The sequence below is a fragment of the Xenopus laevis genome, chromosome 1L (assembly GCF_017654675.1).
Source record: "Xenopus laevis strain J_2021 chromosome 1L, Xenopus_laevis_v10.1, whole genome shotgun sequence".
Classification (NCBI taxonomy): domain Eukaryota; kingdom Metazoa; phylum Chordata; class Amphibia; order Anura; family Pipidae; genus Xenopus; species Xenopus laevis.
In genome coordinates this window covers 222844826-222858540 of record NC_054371.1, presented here as the reverse complement: position 1 = coordinate 222858540, position 13715 = coordinate 222844826, and positions in this window count along the sequence as shown.

Genomic DNA, 13715 nt, shown 5'->3' with positions numbered 1-13715 from the left:
AAGTTCACTATATAAAATATGGCATTTTTAGCCATATTAATGTTTAGGGTTTAGTTAACCTTGTATCCCAGTGACATATGCAGGATGATTATTCCCAGGTTGTTGAGACACCTCTAGTAACTCGCAGCCATTTATGAGCCATGCTGTCGGCATGTGATGGGCTGATGTTACACAGACACAAGCAGTTTACGTAAGGAGTTCTTACTCTCACTGAAACTTGTCTCTTCTTGATTGATGCTGGACTCTGATGCCAAGAGAAAAAAAAAGGGTTTCCGGTTCTGCTTTATGGTTAGTGACTGGGCCGATGTCTGAATGATAATATGAGCCTCATAACGCAGTTGGTTTTCATTTTTTATTATTTGTGGTTTTTAAGTTATTTAGCTTTTAATTCAGTAGCTCTCCAGTTTCAGCAATTTGGTTGCTAGGGTCCAAATTACCCTAGAAACAATGCACTGATTTGAATAAGAGACTGGAATTTGAATAGGAGAGGTCTGAATAGAAAGATGAGTAATAAAAACTAACAATACAATTAAATTTGTAGCCTTACAGAGCATTTGCAAATAGCTGTAAAAAAGAAAAAATGAAGGCCAATTGAAAAGTTGCTTAGAATTAGCCATTCTATAACTATATTACTATATAACTATATCTATTTTACAAGTTAACTTAAAGGTGAACCAACCCCTTTAAAATAATTTTTGTCTACTCCCAATTTTAAAGGGGTAGTGTACCTTAACTTTCAGTATTGTAAGTCAATGTTATAGCTGATCTTAATTTTTTTCTGAAATCTGTACTGCAATTCTCAAGTCTGGAACTCCATCTGGTTGTTAGGGTTTAATGACTAGTGATGGGCGAATAAATTCGCCTGGCAGGAATTCGCAGCAAATTTCCACATTTCGCCGACGGCGAATAAATTTGTGAATCTCCAGCGAAAATTCGCAGCCAATTTCTGATTTTCCAGGTTTTGCAAGAAAATATCAGATTTTCACGATTTTTTCATGAAAATGTCTGAATTTCAAGATTTTTTCGAGAAAATGTCAGAATTTCAAGATTTTTTCGTGAAAATGACAGATTTTACGTTTTTTCCGTGAACTTTCCGATTTTAAGATTTTTACCAGAATTTTTTGCCGTTTCGTGAATTTCGCTACATTTTGGGGAAATTTGTGAATTTTTCAGCGAAACGGGAGAAATTTACCCATCACTGTTAATGACCTTAGTGATCAGGTAGTATTGAGAATGGAAGGGCGAGAAAATATGAAATGTACAAGTGCTACAATGAAAATGTTGCCTTTATCTCTTTGTAGTAAAGATTGTGTGTATCACGCTTGTATTTATACGAGGCACGCATGCCTTTGGCCTAGTATGCTGAATATTCATGTTACATTCCAGCCATTGCTGCAGTTGTGTGTAAGAGGATATGTTTGTGTAGGTGTGTCCTGCATGTTACACAACAAGGGATCACCTGATACTGGACTCAATGTTCTGCATTTTAATGGATCCTCTGGCATTTGAGGCAGGAGGAGACCTGCAGAAGAGTAACAGTTAGTATTAGTATTTACAATTACTGTGCAGATTAACAATGAGTCCTGTTACACAGGGAGCTGTAAGAGTCAATAATGGAACAGGACTGTGCAAAAGGTCTCGGTGTCTCGTTAACACTCGTCTCACACAATTCAGATTCCTCACCTTTATATCACTTGTAACACATGAAATAGCAACTGTGTCTGTTCAGTTATAGTAATTCCTTGGGGAAATGTAACATTAGGGCTCATTTACAACTGCAACTGCTACATGTGTACAAACTAGTGGCAATCACTCACACTGACACCATTTATTATTATTATCATTATTATTATTAATAACATGTATTTTTAAAGCGTCAACATATTGAGCACCGCTGTAAAATGAATGTGTTTATACAAAGAAATCACATGAATTACGTACATAGAACATACATAACAACCTGTACCGATACAAAAGGTATGGAAGGGCCTGTGCAAAAGAGCTTACAATCTAAAGGGGAAGGTATTGAGACACGAGGTGTGGGAGTGGCAAGATCAGAAATAAGCAGGTGAGAGATGTAGCATGTGGTATTGCATTTGGTAGCTAAACAGAGTGCGGGGAGGCTTCTCTAAATAAGTGTGTTAAGAGATCTTTTGTAAGCAGAAAGGTTGGGAGAAAGTCAGACAGACTGTGGGAGAGAATTCCAGAGGAGGGGTGCAGCCCTTGTAAAGTCTTGAATGCGAGTATGTGAGGAGGTAATGGGAGAAGAGTTCAAGAGCAGATGAGCAGAGGAGAGTAGTAAGCGGTTGGGTGAGTATATAGAGATGAGTTCAGAGATGAAGGGTGGGGCAGAGTTATGAAGTGCTTTGAATGTCAGGGTCATTAGTTTGAATTCTATTCTGAGACGTAGCGGAAGCCAGTGCAGGGATTGACAGAATGGGAGGCAGAGGAGGAGCGGTTGCTGAGGTGTATGAGCCTCGCAGCAGTGTTTATTATGGACTGGAGAGGTGACAGTCTCTGGAGGGGAAGCCCAATTTATAGAGAGTTACAGTAGTCTAGATGTGATATGACGAGAGCATTTTGGGTGATAAATGATTGTATTTTGAATATGTTCCGTAGGTGAAAAGGACATGATTTAATTCATAAGAAGTAATTGCGTCTGTAGGTGCTCCTGGCACTTCCCTATAGTTGTATTTTGCACCAGTGCACCCCCTCCTGCTCCAAATTGTGCAGAAGTGCACCCATTGATATTGTGAAGGCACTGGCACCTTCAAGCTGGGGGGGGGTAACTGCACCAGTGCACCACAACTGAAAGTCAAAATGGAAAACCAAGTTGACTAAAATGAAATCTGAAATTAGCTGTAGAATTCAGTGGTGTGACTACTGTCGGGGCAGGGGATGTGACTGCATTTGTGCCCAAAATAGATACCTTGGCCAATCTTAAAACCCATAAGACAAAACGGTATGGGTTTCCATGCAGCTGTAGAGAGGGGCCCCTGGGTGAAAACTTATGCAACTTTTTCATCCCAATTTAACTATTTAACTGTCAGATTCACCCAGTGGGACAGGTGGGGGAAACGATAGGTATGGATCCATTATCCGAAAACTCTTATGCAGAAAGCTTCAAATTACATGATGGCCATCTCCCCTAGACTCTGTTTTAATCAAATAATTAGGATTTTTTTTTAATTATATCCTTTTTCTGTGTAATAATAAAACAGTAGCTTGTACTTGATCCCAACTAAGATATAATTAATCCTTATTGGAAACAAAACCAGCCTATTGGGTTTAATTAATAAAGTCATTTTTCAATAGACTTAATATAAAAAGATACAAATTACAGAAACATCTCTTATCCAGAAAATCCCAGGTCCCGAACATTCTGGATATACAGGTATGGGACCTATTATCCAGAATGCTCGGGACCTGGGGTTTTTCCGGATAATGGGTCTTTCCATTATTTGGATCTTCATACCTCAAGTCTACTAGAAAATCATATAAACATTAAATAAACCCAATAGACTGGTTTTGCTTCCAATAAGGATTAATTATATCTTAGTTGGGATCAAGTACAATCTACTGTTTATTATTACAGAGAAAAAGCAAATCATTTTTAAGAATTTTGATTATTTGGATAAAATGGAGTCTGTGGCAGTCAGCCTTCCCTTAATTCGGTGCTTTTGGGTTTGTGGATAATAGATCCCATACCTGTATTAGGATTCATCAAGGGTTAGAAATCAATACAGGTATTGGACCCAATAGCCGGAAACCCATTATCCAGAAAGCTCCAAATTAAAGAAAGGCCGTCTCCCACAGACTCCATTTCATACAAATATTTTCTCTTTTTCTGTGTAATAATAAAACAGTAGCTTGTACTTGATCCCAACTAAGATATAATTAATCCTTATTGGAAGCAAAACCAGCCTATTGGGTTTATTTAATGTTTATATGATTTTCTAGTAGACTTAAGGTATAACAATAAAAACAATATAGCTTACAAAATGCAGCTCAATGAAAAATGTCAGTCTCTTAGATTATTTCTTGCCGACCCCTTCACAGTCTCTCAACTGTATATGAATCCAAAATCGAATATATATAGACCCCCAAAGAGGGAATACGTATAAGAAGCGATCAGCGCCTGTGGCAACAGAAATAAAAAACAAACATAGCGCAATACGTTTACAATGTAAAATATCACCCCGTGCATGCACTGGATGTTAAGTGGATGTGTTTTCCCCTTCTCCTTCGGGTGACTGTTAATGAGTAAACGTGGCAATACCACGTTTACTCATTAACAGTCACCCGAAGGAGAAGGGGAAAACACATTCACTTAACATCCAGTGCATGTACTGGATATTCCCTCTTTGGGGGTCTATATATATTCGATTTTAGACTTAAGGTATGAAGACTTGAGAAAGGGCCTTTGCAGCCCGAAACATGTCGTGTGGACATAAAATAAAAACTTATTAGCAGTTATTCTGCCTGCTGTATGTTTTCCCACCTTCTCTGATACAGTTATCTGGGAGCACAGAGTGCCACTGATCTAAATTGCATATGTAAATTAGGCAGTGATGTAACTAGAGGGGGGCGGGCCCTGGCGCGGGAACCGCCGGCAGTACACCTGGAACCACCGGGAATCGTGGCACGTGAGCTGCCAGGGGGGCCCTGAGGGGGTGCAGGCCCTGGCCCAATCGCACCCCCTGCTCCCCCAGTAGTTACGCCACTGAAATTAGGGGGGAAAGAGAATCTCACGTGGGCGGTTAAGAAATTTTTGATTTCTTTGTTTGTGTGAGGAAAAGTCATGTGATTATTTTGGATTTGGTTCAGCCAGGCATTTGGATTTAGCTGAATCTTGGCCGAATCCTGAACCGAGTCCTGGATTTGGTTTATCCCTATATCCAACCATGTTGTTAGGTACGCATGCATGGACTCAGTTTAAAGGGGTGTTTTATCTTTGAGTTAACTTTTAGTATGTTATAGAATGACCTATCCTAAGCAACTTTTCAATTGTTGTCATTATTTTTTTTTTATTACAGTTTTTACATTATTTGCCTTCTTCTTCTGACTCCTCAACTTTCACATGAAGACCCCACCCAGGTCTGGACTGGGATTCAAAATACGGCCTGCCATTTCAAGTACATAGAGACCCAAACAGCCCTCAACCAACCAACTAAATAGTGAGTTTCTAAGGCATCGTACAGCAGCATTTGCCAGAACCCAGTCCAGTCGGGCCTGACCCCATCTAAACACAAATGCTTATTATTATTGCTACTTTTTATTCCTCATCTTTCTATTCAGGCCACTCCTATTCATATTCCAGTCTCTTATTCAAATCAGTGTATGGTTGCTAGGGTAACTTGGACCCTAGCAACCAGACTGCTGAAATTGCAAACTGGAGAGCTGCTGAATAAAAAGCTAAATAACTCAAAACCCACAAATAATAAAAAATGAAAACCAATTGCAAATTGTCTCAGAATGTCACTCTCTACATTATACTAAAATTTAACCCAGGGGTGAACAACCCCTCTAAGGGCATAAAGAGTGAGAAGAAGCAAAAATAACGAATACAAAAATCGGATGATCTGATTTATTGCTCATGGAATACATATGAAAGTGACTAAATATAAAACTTGGTGATTGGTGAGGAATTGAAGTGAAACAGCTGCCAAAAAGGAAACCGCTCTTGTTTTAATTAGGAAATAAAAATCTTACACAATTAGACAATGTCTGAAAGGCTTGAAAAAAGGAAATTCTCTGTTGTGCAGAGAGACTTGACACCTGACCAGTAATTTAAAGCTATTTTTGAATTAAGGGGTATTTTCTTCCATTTACTGCCGATATGCTGCCCAACTGGGAGCTTTCCTGGAATCTGATTCGTTAGAGGGAAATTCAAAGTTTATATCCTTTCGGCAAGATTAAAGTTATCGCTGTTCCTGCAGCCGCTCGCCGGCCATTTCTCTCGGAAACAGATTTTTTATACCATTAACCCATTTCATCCCAGTAAAGTACCAAATGAGAATATGGGTGAGGGATCAGAAAAAGAGAGTGAAATAATCTCAGAATCGATGGCCTCAGGGGTGGATTAACGTATAGGCTATAGCCTAGGGGCCCATTAGTGGTAGGGGCCCATGGGTTTTTTATTAAAAAAATATTTTATTTAAAAAAAAAAACAATAATTCACTGACCGGCAGGTCCGGGATCCAGCACCCCCCCAGGCTTGCTGCTTGGGACTGAGTCTGGGAGACAATTTAGTATCTGCAGAGCCAGCCTGCATCTGAAACTGTATGCGAAATAATTTTTGTAGCCTGCAGACAGTGAAATAATTTCTGCAGACGGTGAAATAATTGTGTGTTCAGCTCAGTTACAGTGCAGTAGACACAATCGATGTTTTAAGGTTGCTTTTGATATGCATTTATAGAACCAGGTCTCTATTGTGCCCTTTCTTGATTCATGATATGCCTATTGCCAAACTGTAAGCTTGTTTTTTTTTTTAGAAATTGTTTTACTATTACTAATAGTTAATAACTTGGAAGTTACTTGCAGATCGTTGCCGTGTTTTCGGCATGGTCCGCGGCACAGTTTTTAAAAAAGCTGACTGTGCGTAAATACTCTAGCGTCATGTGCCATTGCCTAAGCTTGAAAGCGCTAGTGTATTTACATGGCAGTACCTCGCCAAAATAAAGCCCTACCCTAGAGGGGGCCCTGTGGAAAGTGTAGCCTAGGGGCTTCGTATGTCCTATCGGCCTATATCTAACTAATAACTCCGTAGGGAGAAGAATGTGAAATAATCTGGTGAAGGGGTGTAACTATAGAGGAAGCAGACCCTGCGGCTCAGTGTCGGACTGGGATACCAGGGGTCCACCAGAAAATCTTAGACTGTGGCCCACTTTCCAAACTATTATTCCTCCTCTCCTCACTCAAACTCTTTATTCTCCTAGTCTTTTATATCTACTTACTATATTCTTCAATTATTATGCTTTTCCCCCCCATAAAGAAATAGGGAATGACTATTAAATAGGCCAAATGGTTAGAAGCAAAGGGCCCACTGACACCTGGGCCCACCAGGAGTTTTCCTGGTTTCCCGGCAGTGTCGGACTGGCCCACTGGGATACCAGGAAAACTCCCGGTGGGCCCAGGTGTCAGTGGGCCTCTTGCTTCTAACCATTTATCCTATTTCATGATCCTTACCTATTCTTTTATGGGGAAAATGCTTAATAATGGAAAAATATAGTAAGTAGATATAAAAGACCAGAAAAATAAGAGCTTGAGAGAGGAGAGAAGGAATAATAGTTTGGAAAGTGGGCCCACGGTCTAAGGTTTTCTGGTGGGCCCCTGGCATCCCAGTCCGACACTGTTTCCCGGTGGGCCAGTCCGACACTGCTGCGGCTGCAGGGGGGCCCAGGAGGTATAGGGGCCCCATGAGGCCCTAATTCATATACAGTTTCAATAAATATTGGTAAAACAAGTCAACATCTAGACATTTTGGGAGCACCCCAACAACACTCTTCACTTGCTTCTCTTTGTGCCCCATTTGCACCCCCTGGCACATGCCTCCTTTGCCTCCCCCTAGTTCCTACCGGGGTCAGACTGGTGGGTGCAGAGCCAACCATGCTGCTGCTCCAGGGGCCCCCGAGGCACCTCACCCCTCATCAGGGGCTGCCGCCACCAGCCCTCCCCTTCCCCTTCCCATGTGTAAATGAAACCTTCAGAGCATCAGGGGAGGGAGATCAGTGGCTTGGGGGAGTGCCGGCAGGGTTCAGGATGGGGGCCCACCAAGTGTGTCCCACCGGCCCAGTCTGATCCTGGTTCCTACCCTGCTTTTGTGCATCACTGGGGGAACAGCATGAAAACAAAAGAATCATAGAAACCACACAGGTGAATCTGAAAAGAGGGGACCCAAGAGTTGCTGCTAAAGTAATGACTCCGTATATCTGACTACTGGAACAAACTGCAATTCTGGGTTCCATGTTGAAACAAATATGACTTAAAGTAGAATGAAAAGGAGAATTACTTGGGGGATACCAAGTTTTCCAGTGATTCCAGTCACTTTCATCCTACTCCACCTTGGTTACTATTCCTGAGAGATCGGCGCCACTGATCTGACCTCTCAGCTTCAATAGGTGCCAGGGATTTCTAGGGCACCCTGGGTCAGTGTATTTTATGTAGGAGATGAAGGAGCGCTGGCTTTGGGTAAGAATACAACTCTAGAATCTACTTGGCATCCCTAGTTATTCTACCGTTTCTTCTCCTCTAAGTAATCAGTACAGGTAGGAAGTACAGGTTTCACACAAACATTTTTAACCATATTTCTTTTTTATTTGTCCATTGCTATAGGGTTCAGCTACCTGGTAACAGTAAGTGCTGCTCCCCATTTATTTTAGCTAATGGCTCACTTTTCAGTTGCACTCACCCATGTGCTGCTTTATGTTCTGGATTTCCCGATCCTTTCATTCTAATTTGGAACTCGGGATGGTGCTGGCACTTTAGCACTAGTCACAACTCACGCTATACAGAAGCTTAAAAAGTAGGACATTTCTTATGTATTAATAACAGGTACAGGTATGGGCCTGTTATCCAAAATGGGGGTTTCCAGATACGGGATCTCTCTATAATTTACATCTTTATACTTTGTCTACTAAAAAAATAATTGAAAAATTAATTTTAATATTAGATAATTTTACCTCCAATAAGAATTTATTATATCAAATAAAAGGTCCTCATATTTTAAAACTGTGAATTATTTGATTAAAATGGAGTCTATGGGAGATGGCCTTCCCATAATTCAGAGCTTTCTGGATAACCAATCCCGTTCCTATATTAAGAATATATTTACCACTCAGGGTACTACTATGGCCGTTGTACATCCCAGTATTTAATTTGCCTTTCCTGATACTGTACTGAAGCACTTACCATAAAATTATATTCCCCAGACCCCCGGCTCTAGGATTCCTGTTTCCCATGTATATAATGTTACATATCTGCATATTACATTTAAAGGGGTGGATCACCTTTAGGTTAATTTTTAGTATGTTATAGAGTGACCAGTTCTAAATAACTTTTAAATTGGTCTTCATTTATTTATTTTTTTATAGTTTTTGAACTTCTTCTTCTGACTCTTTCCAGCTTTCAAATGGGGGTCACTGACTCATCTTTCTATTCAGGCCTCTTCTATTCATATTCCAGTCTTCAAATCAATGCATAGTTGCTAGGGGAATTTGGACCCCAGCAACCAGATTGCTGAAATTGCAAACTGAAGAGCTGCTGAATAAAAAGCTAAATAACCTCAAAAATAATAAAAAATTAAAACCAGTAGCTAATTATCTCAGACTATCACTCTCTACATCATACTAACAGTTTGTTTAAAGGTGAACAGCCCCTTTAAATTAAGATGCGGAACCATAACCAGATTTCCCAGGGCTTTGTACATAAAAGAAATACAATAGATATAACAATAGAACTTTAAGAGGAAGAGAAAATCAGAGTATTCAGAAGGAGATGGAGTTTTTCTGCAGTCGATTCGTTTCCACTGCACAGCTCATACAGGGTTTATTAGAACGTATCACATTTGGTCGAAATGATGAATAAAGTGTTTCTGTTTCACAAGTTTTACAATTATTGATGGGACTTTCCGTTATGTCAGGAAATCATTGAGAATTCATTGCTGTGCAGCTTGTTTCCTTCATTGTCGGGGGCAATATGCTGTGCGTGTGCCACATGTGTGACCCCAGTAGACTGTTTATATTTCTTTATTTGTCTCTTGTTAGGAAATTCCACCGTCCTTGAAATTAGCTGTTGCAGGTGCTGATAACCTCGTCTAAATTTAGGCAGGATTTACTGTCCGTTAAAGCATGTTGGGCACTAAAACATCCAGAAAACCCCTACGTTGTATTTTGTTATTCAATCATGTGCTGTTCCTTTGGGGCTCATTGCCATGAAAGCAGTCAATAAGCTGCTCATGTGCTGATATATTGTATATATTGTTGTCTGTCTGGCAGCATAGATAAATAACTTGGAGAAAAGGCCAACTAAGGCTTTCCAGGAAGCCTAATTCTTTGCCGTAATCTTCCTTTTGAAGTCACCGTTTAATGAATGTAAGTAGTTGCCCTCTTAAAGGAGAAGGAAAGTCTTGCAGCACTTGGGGGTGGCAAATGTTAGGCACCCCAAGTGATTGTATTGACTTACCTGAAACCCCAGGCTGGTGCTCCTATCAGCAGAAAACTGCACCGGCCCGGGGTTATACCAGTGAGCACCACGGAGCGATCTTCTTCCATCTTCCTCCTCCTTTACGCAGCTGCGCATGTGCAGTAGAACAGAAAGCCGAACTTTATCCAAAAAGTCGCTATTTCATTCTACTGCACATGCTTCGGCCCCGGGATATTTGAAGAAGCCGGAAGAGAATCGCTCGGTGGTGGTTAAAGTTCGGCTTTCTGTTCTACTGCACATGCGCAGCTGCGTAAAGGAGGAGGAGAATGGAAGAGGATCACTCCGTGGTGCTCACTGGTATAACCCCGGGCCGGTGCAGTTTTCTGCTGATAGGAGCACCAGCCTGGGGTTTCAGGTAAGTCAATACAATCAATTGGAGGTGCCTAACATTTGGCACCCCCAAGTGCTACAAACCTTTCCTTCTCCTTTAAGTTTCATTTGTGCCTAAAAAGGTGATTTCTAGATTGTGGAACTGGCCTCCCCTGGCCTCCCTTAGGGTTCTAAGATCAGGGTGCTTATGTTAATGCAACTGCTAAACAGAATTGTGTCATTTTCAAAGAACTCAGGGTGAGCCACTGGTTGGGGATCACTGAACTAGCTGGTGCCTGCAGTCCAATTGTGCAACAACCCATTTGTAGTTTCCCAGATCTTACTGTTCACATATTTACTGCAACTAAGGAGCACAGCAGCACCATATACACCTCCCCTATATTTTACCCACAGACTATAAGATTAGTTTGATTAAACAGGAAGAACCTCTGCCTACCGGAAGATTCAAAGCACCCAGGATGCCTCCAGCAGAATTGTCAACCTTTGTCTGGATTTGTGGGAAAGCTTTGACACATTCTGGGGCTTCACATCATTGGAATATTATCACCAGCAAAATTAATATAGTGTAGTAAGCTTAATTAGTATAGCACCAAACACGTGTTTTCTCCTCACATACCCTTTTTGAGGAGTACAGCGATTCACTTTTGAAATTTGTTTTTTGGAGGCAGAAGAGAGCCTGACCATTGCTGGACTGGGAACACGTTTGGTTTTGGAAGTTATACTGTTTAAAAAATATTATCACCAGCACCTGCACACGCATGCGACTTCTGCTGCTTTCTGAACCATCTAGATCCCATTTATTGATCCAACTATGGCTCTTGCCTAATTCTGGACTATTTTCATGAAAATCACTTTGCGTTCCCACTCGCCCCTCTTCTGTCAGACAACCTCAAGCTTAATTCAAATATACTTGCCCATTGAGGATGCTCCTAACTCCACATTCAAGTCCTAGTGGTACCTGAGTAATGGAGAACTGACCCAGAAGCCAAATGTGGCTGCAAGGGTAACATTTATGATCTGGAAACTGCCCTAACAGAACCCTGAATTTTTTTTAAAGCAGCCAGGCACAAAATATTATATACAAAGTAATTGATATTGAAGTTATTTTTACATGGAGTGCTGCATATATTGCATTTCTATTTTATATATACAGGTATATATATATATATATATATATATTTATATATATATATATATATATATGTATATATATATATATATATATATATATATATATACAGGTATATATATATATATATATATATCTAAAAATAGTATGTCACTTTAAGGGTGGTCTCCATGGCACCTTAGCACCCCTGAGATTAAATTATTAAAAGCACCCCCCATTATACAATGCATCCCTGAGGACATAATGAGCCCTTTTTCCTATTGCACATACAATAAAGATTAAGCTAATCCCAATGGCATGTTGTACATAACGCTGGGCATTAACTGCAGGAGAGAACAATGAGGCCATTGGGAACTAATGGATCCGGTCCAACTCACCATGTATAGGAATGTGTCCCCCGGGCCTGCCGTGACTTGTACTCGCCTTCATCCTGCCCAATAATTACACATTCTGGGAAATATATAGACACTTATAATAAAGGGAATCTTTTTCAAAACGCCTTTTTTGGTTTATTAATTTTTTTAGATTGAATTTTTAACTTAAACCAGTACTTAATGTTTTGCAGACTGAAGCTCATCAGCAATATGTATACAGAATCCATGTATAATATATCCCCTTTAATAAATACCTGGCAACACTGGAACAACTACTGACCAATGTAAGGAAGAAAGAGTCCCACTAAAGCTGGTCATATACAGGTTCAGCCACAAATTCATCTGGCATATGTTTTTTTTTGTACTGATTGAGATGCTCAGATCATTTGGTCCCAGGGGGCCTGTGCAGAGTCTTTGGGAGAGGACCACATCTACTCACCTAATGGGAATTTTCAACCTACAGAGTCAGACTGGACTAATGGGACCCTGCGAAAAAACCTGGTGGGCCCCACCAGCCTAGATCTGCTCTCCCCCTGGCTGAAACTCCCTGAGGAGGAGTAGGAGGGTTGCAGTAGGTGAGGGGTCCCTGGAGTTGGAGAAGGGGGTCCAGGGTGTGTGTGTGCGGGCCCCTGATGTAGCAGCCCCGATGGGCCTGGACCGCCCCCAGTTTGACACTGCCAACCTCTGCCTACCGATATCTGAGCAAAACATGGGATCCTGAGGAAGGTCAATACATCAGCTGCCAAGTATGGATGGGGCAAGCATTACTGGTCTAATTGTGGGAAGATAATGTCACTAGATGGAGCCCTATCTCAGGTAACTTCCCCGATTGAGCTGTAAGCATTGGTAGATAAGGTTCTATCGGCTTGGTGGAGCAATGCTTTTATGCAAGGTTCCAGTCATTGAGAAGAACTATATTCCTTTGTTGTCAAAATAACCCAATGCTCAGTCCTGAACCACCCATGTCACTATGTACCAACTTATAGAACCAAAGAAGCATTGGCACTAGGGTACCTACAGTACCTACGATTATTCAACTAAGACATCCTAATTCCCAGTGGCTTCTGGGAGGCCCTGGAGCACAGAGAGATCACTTGGGCTCATTTTCATTAACACAACTGTAGTCTGATGACAGGCCCGGACTGGCAATCTGTGGGTTCTGGCAAATGCCAGACAGGCTGCTATAAGGTCCCATAGAAAGTCAGTATTTAGTGGGCTGGTGGGGCTGATCGGGCCTCTGTGTACCTGAAATGCCAGGGTCTATTTTGACTCTCAGTCCAGACCTGTCTGATGGTATGAACCTATCCAACTCCCAGCTATAACTCCCAGCATCCCCTGGCACATGTACCATCCTGACATTCCCTTCAATGCAAAGCAAGTCCCCATCCTAAACAATCCGTGCAAGCTCCACTTACCCTTTTACTTTCAGGCCAATACCTACATTGAAAGTAATCTCTTGTCGTGTCTACATGATGATGATGATGATGAATTGTAACTTCACATAAATGTTTTCTTCATTTGGAAAGTCCAGGAAAGTTGCTGATCTGAAATGGCTCCTTCCCTTCGACTCAAATAACAGCTTCTTTATTTACTTTAAAAAAAAAAAAATCTCAAGAGCAGCAAAGACTTGGCTTAGAGCCGCCCTACCTGCCTTCAGCCCAGGCTGAAATTATTGTTAT